Consider the following 12,292-nt stretch of genomic DNA (forward strand, 5'->3'; position numbering starts at 1 on the left):
TATCTTGCAAACAGAGCCTGTGACTTCAAAAATTAGCTCATTTATTCTGCACAATTAAATTTATTGAAGTGTGACAGAAAAAGTTTAGCAGTCACTGATGCAGAAAGACAGCAACAACGGAGGCAAGCAACTGACTGAATGACAAAATTAGTTGATTTTTGCTTTATTTATCAATATAATTATTGAATTGTATTTATTCTATTTCACAGATTTTTACCATTATTAAAGCCTGGGCCTCAAGGGAAAGAATTAGTTCAAATTTTCAGTCTAACTTAATGTGATTATAGAGCTGCTAATAAAAGAAAAGTTCTATAAAGTGCTACATAATCTTGTATTTAATGTCACCACACCACCAGGCTCTGAAGTCCAGAATCCTTTCATGTAAAGGCAGTAAATTGAATATGAATTGTGAACGCACTGCATACCCTAGATGGCAACCAAACCTATGTTCGCAGGATCCCACCTTGATGCTGCCTCAAAGGAGCCATGATCTCTTCTGAGTTTTAAACTCAGGGATACATTTCTTTCTTTAAAATAAAAAAAAAAAAAAAAAAAACCCAACCAAAAAAAAAAATCCCCAAACCAAATTAAAAAAAAAAACCAAACAAACACAAAACCAAGTCCCCAAACCAAATGAAAGCAAAGAAACCCACACTGCACTCTCTTTGTCCCCACCCCTAAATCAATCATCAATAAACCTATTTAGAAACATTTTGAAAACAGTACAGGAATATTGAAGAAAGACTACCATGTCAGAGAAGCAGAGGATAAGTACAGTTCTTATACAAAATTACAGCATTGATCATTTTGGTACACACTGAAAACATATAGCTCCAAAGCTTCTGACAATATTTTTTTTAAACAAAATAGAAGCTACAGAGAGATTAGAAAGATATGTTAGCAAAAGTTTTTTCTTTCTTTTTGTCCAGTCCAATTCAGAAGCATCTAGAATACTCTAAGTTGCTCTGACTCACTTCTTCACATGCCTTTTTGTCATTCACAGTGCCTGCTTTGGTTTTGAACTTGCAAGAGACAGGATGAGAAATGTTGGACCTGACTTACACACATATTCCACCCTTACCTTCTATATACACGAGGAAGCAAGCAGTTCAGCAGTAAGCTATATAATAATTCATGTTCTTTTTCACAGGTTCAGGAAATTAGACCACACGCTATTGCAAGTGTTTAAGTTTTCCAGTGTTTTGAAAGACTGTTTCCATTGCAACTAGCTTATTCAGTTCTACCCTCCACTTCCATTCCATAAAAATTAATTTATTTGCTCCGAGAAAAAGACATACAGGCCATTTTTCTAACTGTTGGTCAAAGTGTCATGGAACATTGCCTAAAACATTAACAAATGGATAGAGTCCAACATAATTCTATAGCCATAATTAATAAGAATTAATATTACTTACAAACAATAGTTGACTCTGGTTGATAAGATACTTCCAGAATTATCAGGGGATCTTGATGTCTGTGTAGGCTCAAGACTATATTTTGGGAATTTAGCGTAGCAAATTCTGCAGGAATGGTCAAGGAGGGAGACTTATATTTGTAAGACATAAATTATTAGAGCTAATAAATTGGATCCACAGGACTGTTCAAGTTAAACTTGACATGCACTTTCTGCAGAAAAACAGATGAAAAGAAAGAAAACCATATATTGCACATTTTTTTTTTGCATGTTTATTTTGGGTAGAGCCTGGGAAGTTGCCTCTCCATTTATGGAGAATTATATGCCCCACTGGGACCTGGTGCTCCGCTACATAGCAGCACCATGCAATGATCTGCCCACCTCCAGAGATGCAGAAGTAGAGGTGGCCCTGTCTCTACAGAGCCTTCACTTCAGCATCAGAAAAGACATATGAAAGGGACAGATAGGAACAAAAAGGGATCAAAGAACAAAAGGTAATTTTAATTGTTTAATTGGCCTGAGATGTTTCCATTTCAGCCAAGAACCTTCATTGCTTTTGCTTGTATTCAGTACCAGCAGACAAGAACATTGTACCTTCAAAGACTAACTTCTTAAAATCTCTGTAGAATTCAGCAAGGCTCTCATCATATTTTGCTATATATATTGTAAATTAGAATCCTTAACTTCTCAAAGCAGTGTAAACTGGACTGACTAGGTCAAACACAAGTGCCATAAAATGGACAACATAAATCAAATTTTCCCTGCTCACTGCATGCTTACAAGAAAAGTCCTTGCCTTCTAGCCTGGTTTCATTCAATTCAGTCAATATTTGGACTACAACTAGCCATGTATAGTTGCTTCTGGTCCCTGTGAATCTTCTTCACATTCCAAAGATACCCGATCATGAGTCTGCTTATCTTTGCTATTTCCCAACCTGCACACTGGGCTCGAAGCCTCTCTTACTGAGTGGTTGCTCCTCCCTTTCTGCCATGCTTCTCCAAAATCACTTTCTTCTTGACACTGCTGCACAGATATAAAGGCTATGAAGATCCATCTACCTCTCACAAGGGCTGTAGTTGAGCCAACCATGTTCTTTTAAAAAGAAATCTAACCTGTAAACTGAGCACAAGTAAAGCACACATTGTCTGTCAGATCTTGGCATTATCCTCATTTTCCATTTGGGAATCTGAAGCTGAGAAAGGGAGACATTCAAGGTAATAAAGATTACTGAGAGACCTCTGCCTTCCCAGGTGCCTTGCCTGACTCACAAACCCCACTTTGCTGGCTTACACAGCGTGCCATAAAAATTTAGATATCTGAGTCCATTTTAAAGTCTTTCATGTGCTGGAAATTGTAGCAGAGCTTACTCACTCATCCCTCAAAGGGATATTGTTCCTAGGGATATATACGTATATGCTCTACAGAACACTGGGCTTGATCCATTTGATGTACAAGACTTTGTGTCTTAAAAATGTCACAAGCTTGGAGGATGCTTTTCTCCACCTACAACAGTCAACACTGCTTTTTCTCTCTGTTTTCCAAAATAAATCTTAACCAGGGCAGTTTTGTTCAGGGAATGAATTTGATTTTTGACCGAATTCACAAGCTTCCTAGAATAACATTGTAGACTGTGATATAACTGTCAGACCTCCAAGATGACTTTTCATTCCAAATCACTGTTTCCTAAATAATTATTTACATGAACAAGTCATAGAGGCCCCAAAGGCAATATTCTCCACCCCCTTCCATATGGAGAATCATTACTCAAAAGGGCAATGTGCCTCAGGTTCTCAGACTACTAAAAAATTCATCTATTTTTTAAGCCATATTATGCACAAGTATTAATGTGCAGCACCAAAGATGGAGAAAGCCTGTCCAACTCTTCAGTGGAAATAAATTAATCGAATAACATCATTGAGAAGAAAAGCAGAGGAACCCTGAGCGTACAGAGTTCCTGAACCTTTCCTAAACTTCTTGATTAACAGGTGCCTGGGCAACAATAAATGGCAGTTCTACAAAGCATGGGGGGCAGTACAATGTAATTTAATTTTCCTATATATCAGTTTTCTTAGCCAAAAAGTGAAGATTCACCAGTTGGCCTGAAACACTCAGCTGAAATTTTGGTGGAGATCTTAATTATGAACACAGAAGGTAAAGTACATTTTTCCCTTTTAAGTCCATTTTTCTCCTTTAATGCACAGTCTTTATAATACAGCAACTTTCTAACCCTTCTCAAGAAATGTCATTGATGCCAGATATTTAGTGCAACGATTTCAGCAGTGAATGTCAAATCTCTCTCAAATATTTGCATGCTTCTTAGTGCCTAAACTGGCAAGCTTTAATTTAAGCAGATATAAGTGAAATCTGCCACAGCACATGTTGGTTGAGATATTTAAATGATACAAGCCACAATGAGAAAGACACAGAGCACGTGCAATCCTCATTAGAATCAGTGCGGCAGGGGCTTTTCTCATTATAGTTACTTAAACAATAAATTAATTAAAAACTCAAAAAGCCCAAACCTAAAGCTATTCAAGATGTGTGGGAAAAATGCCACAGTCTTGCAATCTGCTCTTCATGGAAAAAAACGGCAGTCCTCTCTTTTCATCTTTATTCTTATCTTTATTACTCTTCTCCCTGCAGAACCCACATAGAATATATAAGTTAGTAAATGAGGCAATGGAAAGTGCTAGGATATTGATTCCTACATCAGACCTCTCCACAAGCTCATGTCCATAGACCCCAGTGGTGTAGTTAGTGGCAAACTTAACTAGGGGTCTCATCAAGATGCTAGAAGAATTCGTCAGTCTGACGTGAGTCCTTGATATGCCATACCCCTTTCAGTTCATACTCTTGTATTTTGCTCAGCCTTTAGAGATACAGTGAGCTTCATGGAACAGACACTATGCCATTCTCATTTCACTTTTCTCAGGAAAAGCACTTCATGTCAGCCTGCATTTACCTATCTTCTCTCCCCACACCAAAGACCTTTGAACCTGTTGGCCCTTTTCAAGTCAACTTGCTACAATAGTAAGAGGTGACAGATGAATTTCCACAAATATTTGAACATAAGAAGGCAGTACAGGAAATAACTGTAGTGTTCTTAGCAAAAGAGACCTCTAAGAAGAGGACTGTTATTATACGTCTTAGTCACCAGAGAATACGCGGAGGCAAGCCCTTGAAGATTTCCAAACTACCAGCTAAACCTTGGAGTAGAGTTCACACTTAGACACAGTGTAACTCAGTCACAAGATCCAAAGTCAAAGAAAAACAGGCTTCATATGTGCAACTCATTAATTCTAGCTATCAGACCTTGATTGTAGACTTGCATTTGAGTAGAACTAATCAAATTAATTGCTTATCTCCACATGCCAGTTCATGTCTGCAGAGGACAAAGGACTGGATCTAACCTTATAGTTAGGTGCCCATAGTGCTACTTGGATGGAGCAAGTAAGTGATTTTCTGTCCCTTACCTAACCACTGGGTCATCCTCTGAAACAATTTCTGAGGCTCCTTTAATTCTGCTGAGCATGTCCAGAAACACAACTATCTTGATTACGTTGGGCCAGATTTCTTAGAGCCTTTATACCTCAGAAGTCATTTGGGATTTATGAACCAGGCCTTCTAGCACTGATGTTCACCTAGCACACTGCTGGTGGAGAGAAGATACCTCTATTAAATCTCTCCTGTTACACAGCCAGCAACAGCTCAATTCCCATGGCTGAGCAAGACTGCAAAGGCAGGATTATCTCTTTTTTTTAATCTGGTCACTTTATTCCAAAGGTGTCTACATCCCAGGTAGCTTTCAGAAATGTTCTCTTGATCTGAAGCTGAGAGAACTGGAACTGGCAGATAATGATAATGATTAACTACAGATGCCCTGTGAATGCCCTGATGAGATGGTAAGCCAGTATATTTCCATCCAAAGATAAGTGCCTAAGAAAATGGAACAGATCTGGGACATGCCAATCTCTCTCCATCAACTGAACAGACCACCTAGACCATTAAATCTCTATCTGTTACACAGGTACCTTCACAATCTGCCCTTCAGACTCCTAAATATCCAACTCTCTTCTGAAATCCTTTGAATTTGAATCAGTTTTATTTTTTAATAAACATCTTGACAAACTTGTCAAGATTCAGTTGGAATACCTTTCAGACTCTACGAATGATGTTCACATCTCTACATAATAAATTTAGAACAGAATTTCAAGTCTTAGTTTCCAAATTCCAAATCCTTTTAGTAGAAAGCTTTTTAGATAATAGGATCTTTCCTGTGTAATGAATTCATAAATTTCCTTCAGTGATAGGGGCGTAGTTCAAAGATCATTTCAACACTGCTGATTAGTTTCTTAATTAAATTACTGTGATTAAACAGGGATAAATAAAGACTGGTCACGGTTTAAAGGGAAGCAAAAGTGGGTCACAGAACTTGAAAAGGCTGCCCAATGAAATAAAAACAAGAAAACACTGCATTTTTCTCCCTGGAGAAGTGCATGCATGAACAGCTACTGTGATCTGTGTCCTTCCCAAGAGTTGGATTGGAAACCCTGGGCTGAGCTTTCATAAAAGTAAGGATCAATCACGGGTGTTTTGTAAGACAGAGAAAGAGATTTACAGCAACATAACCAGTTGGCCAGTTCATCATTACACACTACACATACCCTGAATTAGAGCAGGAAGTGCGTGGAGACATTACACTATTTCCCAAGAATCATAGAATCACTAGGTTGGAAGGGACCCACTGGGTCATCGAGTCCAATCATTCCTAACACTCCCTAAACCATGCCCCTCAGCACCTCGTCCACCAGCCTTTTAAACACCCCCAGAGAAGGCGACTCAACCACCTCCCTGGGCAGCCTGTTCCAGTGCCCAATGACCCTTTCCATGAAAAATTTTTTCCTGATGTCCAGCCTGAACCTTCCCTGGCAGAGTTTGAGGCCATTCCCCCTTGTCCTGTCCCCTGTCACTTGGGAGAAGAGGCCAGCTCCCTCCTCTCCACAACCTCCTTTCAGGTAGTTGTAGAGAGCAACAAGGTCTCTCCTCAGCCTCCTCTTCTCCAGGCTAAACCCTAGCTCTCCCAGCCGCTCCTCATATTAGGTGAGTTGTTCTTTTTCCAGCTCTTTGAGACTTGATACCACATTGCCTAGGAATCTGTAAATCATCAGCAGGTGATATTTGCTGCGTGTCATACCATGGACAGTCAGAGCTGGTTACAACTTTTTCCAAGCTTTCTGTTCTTGTTTTTAAAGTTCTCGTTTCCAGGAACCTGCAAAACAAACCACAAACTAACAAGTAGCAGAGCACAAAACAAAATTCCAGAGATAAGAGACATGCTGATAATAGAGTCTTTGACATTTGCTTGGGAGCATTGCTGAGTTAAATATCAGTCTTTTACCAGATTAATAAAAGTATGTCTCCTCTTTCTATTCACCTATGTAGCCCATCAGTGCAGTATTTGAACACTCCTGAAATACCAGTGAACTTACCCTCATAGCATCCCTTTGAGGTAGCAAAGCATGGAGATTAAGAGACTTCTCTGAGGTCAGATGGAAAACGTGTCAGGGTAAGGTCCCAAGAATTCTGATTCTTCACAACCATAGGAGAAACATCTATGTTATAGGGTACTCTATGTATCTAGTATGTATAAGGTTGTTTTTTGATTGCCTCTGTGGCCACTGATAAGGGAGCAAGATTTGCATCAAAAATAGCAATGTTGGACATCAGGAAATGAAAGTGCAGATAAATCAGGTACTGGGACAGGATATTCACAGCAATGTTGTGGCATGGCCTTCACACAGGTTATTAAAAAAGGGCTGATAAATATTTCTCAGGAATAGGTCTTATCAAAGATTGAATTGGCCTGTTGTGTTCTAATACTGTGGACATGCCAGACTAGGATATTACCTAGCTTGTTGCAGTCCTTTTCTTTGCAATGGTGACATTTTTTATCACCACAGTAACATAAGGATGGGTCTAATTCCAGTGTATCAGAACATATACAAAATAATATACCTTGTCAAGATATTAAAACAAATCAAGCAGCTACAAAGGACCAGAGGCAGGCTCTCTCAGCAGTGTTGAGCCACAATAAGTAAACTGTGAGGGAGCACCTCCATATAAAGAGACTAGGGCACTGACATGGGCTATAGGTAGTATGTAATGTGTGCTAAAAATCAAAGCAACTTTCAGGAATTGTCTCATCAGTTGATCAGTCGAGAGTCCATAAGATAAAAAAGCAAATGAAACTGCCCCATCTGCACAGGAGATGAGATCTGTTGTGGGTCTAGCTCATTTACTTGTTTAATTCAATGGAGTTCTTCCATCTGACTTCAGGAGCTTGGACTGGGCTTTCCCTTTATAAAAAGTAACCCATTTATATATTATATGTAAATTTTATAAGGGGTTGAATTCCTAGGGAATGCCAAGAAGTTTAGCATCCTCCAACAGAGTCTCTCATTACAGCATATTTGCATGTGATTTCTGAACATCTGGAAGCCTGGACACCCAAAGTCATGGGAAAATAATGACTGCGTACATGCAACAAGTCAAGTGCAGTCAGAGTGTACACAACTTACTGTACATGGACTCAGCAACTCAAAATGCATAAGCACTAAAACACAGGTATCACACTCTGATGTATCTGCGCATGTATTCATGACTCACATTATTGGGGTTTGCTTCTGCCCTGTATACTGAGATAAAATAGTAACAGTCAAACAGTTGACATAAAGCATGTGTTCTGAATTATTTATGTGTTTTCTGATTATTTTTTTTAGACTTTTTTTTTTTTAAACTGGAACAGCAAAAAGAACAGAAATACCAAACATACCTACCCAGCTATGCAGCAGAAATGGACTTGAGGATCCAGTAATAAATAAAGCCCAGTGTAAAAGTAGGGTCTGAATTTTGTGGAGGAAATACATGTCACATCATATATGAGTATGTGAGATTCCCATGGATTAAGTAAATTTCACCATATGCTGCTGGCCAAAAAATACATATGTGCATATGTAGATAAACAGCTATCTATCTCCTTCTGCCATTTCTAACAGCGCGCAGAACTGGAGCTCATAGCAGGATCTGGCACTGAGGTACCAACATGTGCAGGTGAATGTGGCCCAGCGGACATGTATACATTAGTTCGTACACTTCTGCTGCATCAGGGGTGGAATATGCAGTATATTTCTTCTCCTCCCAACTGAGAACAAGCCGAGAGTTGGGGTTGTTCAGCCTAGAGAAGAGAAAGCTCCAGGGAGATCTTATAGCAGCCTCTAGTACTGAAAGGGGGCTACAGGAAAGCTAGGGAGGGGCTCTTTAACAGGGAGTGCAGCGATAGGGTGAGGGGTAATGGTTTTAAGCTGAAAGAAGGGAGATTTAGATTAGATATTAGGAAGAAATTTGCTGCTGAAAGGGTGGAGAGGAACTGGCACATGTTGCTCAGAGAAGTCATGGATGTCCCATACCTGGAGATGTTCAAGGCCAGGCTGGATAAGGTTATGAGCAACCTGATCTAGTGGAAGGTGTCCCTGCCTAAGGCAGGGAGGTTGAAACTAGATGAACTTTTAAGGTCCCTTCCAACCGAACCCAAACCATTCTATGCTTTTGGCTAATCTGGGGAAGGCTCAAGCCACTAAGCCCTCACAGAGTATTCCTGACCCAAGCCACAAAATCCTCTGGGTAGCCACGCTGCAGGTATATACCTGAGACTTTTCAGAGCTCAGCTCACCACGTGACAGGATCACAACTGTGATGGCATTATCTTCCTTATTTTCTGTGCAGGAATCTAAATCAAAACGTTTTCAGAGCTACAGGCCTCGTTTTCCTGTTCATGGGAGATGCCGTTTATGGTCATAGTATGCTGCATTTACCTGAAGATTTTTTTTCAGATGTTCCCCTTCTAAACCTTCTGATACAAATGCCTGAAGATGTTCACAAGCCTGTCAATGACAAGATGATACAGGGGGATCTTAGAAAGACATTAGGCAGAGTACCTGAATCACAATAACTGTACAGCAAATGTGAATAAAGATCCAAATTTATCTAGTGCCTGGGGTTTAGTTGGCCCCCTTCTGCCCACAACAATGACGTTTACAAACTCTCTAAATGTTTAAACAAGCAACTTCTGTGACATTGGCCATTGAAGAATTCATGCTGGTTTTGGTAAATACTGGGGAAATTGACCTTTTTGGCATGGAGTTATTACTTTTGCCTCTAGGAAGCAAAGAAAGCAAGAATAAAGCAGTAACTACAGCTTGAGAGAAAGGTTTAAATAGGTCATGTAAGTGAAAATTTTGGCCAGACTTCTTTTATTTCCTCCTGTTTCATCTTTTCAGATTTACATTAAAGATGATTCTTATCACAGAAATTGGACACAAACCCAAGGCTAGATGTGGAATACCCTCCACCTGGGTTAGCCCCTTTTAACCCTATGCCTTCCCATTACATTGCCTAAGCCCTGGTTCAGTACCAGCCACATCTTTCAAGCTGCCCTCTTTTTTTATATATATATTTCATTAAAAAAAAAAGTAAATCTCTTTCTAAATTTGCTCCCCATAAAGGATTCCTTACCTTCAGTTTATCCTGGTTCCCCACAGGCCATCCCACAGTCACTTCAAGAGAACCTGTCTTATTGCAAACACTAGTTTTCTAGTGTGACATGATCTTACAAGTCTCTTGCAAGCCCAGCTCCTCCCCTTTCTCCCTGTAAGGCCATAAACCTGTTGTTGCAGATTTTTCATAGTCAAGCCTGGAATCAAACATCAGAGTAGTGAGGGGGGCACACAGCAACACAGCTGCTTTCATGCTCACATGGGAAGTGCTAAAGGGGAGGCTACCAGTGTGTCTGTCCCTACCTTGGTAAATATTTCTGTCCAGTCATTACAACTAGTTGCAGATCTTCCTCATTCCCATGATAAGCAGATCCAGGCCACTGACTCAAAATCTCCGTGCTCTGGGATCTCTTTCCTGTTTTAACAAAGACAATTTCAAAATCTGGTAGCTTGGAAACTCCCAGGGCTCAATATAAATTACTTTATGTCCCAGTGGAAAACATATTCTTCCATTTCAATAACATACAGTTTGTTCAGAGAGCTCGCAATTCAGAGGAGACTGAACCATAGTTCCTGCCAAGCCTGGGCCTCGTGCTACAGTGACTAGGACAGCAAGTAAGGATTTATTTTTTCCCACAGTGGTGGAATTGAGACAACATTCATGTAGATGTGTATCCTCATGTTTTAAACTGTGACTAGCCCCCCCCACTTCAGGAAGCTGAGAGCCCCTTTTCTCTAGTCACCCGTTCTGGAAAACTCTGATCAGGTCGTGTACCTCCAGAGCTCTCTTGATTCAGGTACCACTATCAGGCTTTAAAACACAAGACAAAGCTCTCCAAAGGTTATAGAAAAGAGCACCTCAATAAAACATTAAATAAATGGGAAAACATTTCTTCTTCTCCATCAGCTGGCACTGGCAGCCTCTCCACTGGTTTGATCCACCCTCACACATAAGCATCACACTTGTAACAGTCCATCGCTGTCTCTGAGACCTCCTCAGTCTGCTGAAGGCTTTTGCTAAATGCTGATCTAGCCTCAGTCCCATCCAACCATCAATACCTTTAAATACATTGAAAAGGGTATTTATTCCTTGTCATCCACAGCCCAGCAAACACCATCCTTGTTAATAACATGAGCCCAACACCATACAATGTCTCGGGTCTTCCTTATAGGCAGTGCTTGCTGTTGCAGCCATATAGGAACTGAATGCATTCCCTTCTCTCCTCAGGGGAAAATGCCAGCACCACAAAGCACCCGTCTTCCCAAATCACTCAAGAGCTGGCATAGCAACCAGTAAGAGCCAGAAGCTTTCTACAGAGCCCCAGAACCAGGACTGCCAATAGGACTTACTAGTGTACAACACAGGCAGATGTGGCCAAAGAAACCCAGCTGCTGTCAAGCTGGTTGAATTCTGTGTGCAACTAGGTCTCAAGCTGGCCAGTGCTTTGAGGTAGTCTTCTCACACTTCTTCCATAATGGGAGCAGTCCAAGCATGCCAAAGCGGCGAGGATCTACACCGATGTGGTCCAGGCTACTCAAAACAGACTAAAATCAGATCTTAGAACAGAAAAAATTCCCAGCCCCCTCCACTGCTTGTTCACTGTACCTTCCTGGCTGCTGTGCGTTCACATGCTAGGGAGGTCTCAATCTCTCTCTCACTTCAACAGTTTTCAGTGTGCTCTGCTCAGCTCCAAGGCCTGCACCATTCCTGCTGGCTCCTAGGAGAGCACATGGGGATGTCATGGCCCAGTGCCATGGTCAGGAGTTTCTCCATGAGCTCTGCTCCATGTTTGGGGGTATGTGCTAGGGAGAACAGGATGCCTCACACTGCCCTCTGTAAAAGCTTCTCTGCCCTCCCCACAGCCCTCTGAGAAGGGACAATTTTCTCCTTTCTTCACAACTGAAGTGGGCAGAATAAAACAATAAAACAGCCTTCCTCTTTGCTGCTCACCCACAGCTTTTATAAGAAAACTGAACACGTGCTAGTTGCAAACAAACAAAATAAAGTAGCTACCTCCCTTCACAGCAAATTGTACAACTTTTCCTGTCATATTTTTCCACTATAAAATCATACCAAGAATGAAAGTAGTAAATGGGCATCATCATCAGGAGGCTAGGAGCAAGTACCAGAACAAGTTCCACCGTGAATCACTTGTGTAGCCACAGTTACACATACAATGATGAAGACATAGAAAAGCCCAAGATGAAATCCACCGTTTTGTCACCAGAGCAGGGCTTGAGTATCATGTAGTAAATAAGCCTAGAGGCCACACACTGAGCAGTAAGGAGAAACCTAAATATTAAAGTGCTGCTAAGTAATTGAGTA

General features: G+C 40.7%; 1 long non-coding RNA gene across 1 annotated transcript; it reads right to left on the bottom strand.

The window, feature by feature from the left end:
- Positions 1-582: 582 nt before the first annotated feature.
- On the bottom strand, positions 583-11,677 carry LOC128851345 (uncharacterized). Its single transcript, XR_008448701.1, has 7 exons — positions 11,573-11,677; positions 11,317-11,497; positions 10,270-10,381; positions 9,986-10,163; positions 9,286-9,354; positions 6,609-6,683; positions 583-4,051 (listed from the first exon to the last, which is right to left on the bottom strand). It is a non-coding gene; the product is annotated as an uncharacterized LOC128851345 (long non-coding RNA).
- Positions 11,678-12,292: the final 615 nt, after the last annotated feature.

Source organism: Cuculus canorus, chromosome 2, assembly GCF_017976375.1.
Source record: "Cuculus canorus isolate bCucCan1 chromosome 2, bCucCan1.pri, whole genome shotgun sequence".
NCBI classification, from domain to species: Eukaryota; Metazoa; Chordata; class Aves; order Cuculiformes; family Cuculidae; genus Cuculus; species Cuculus canorus.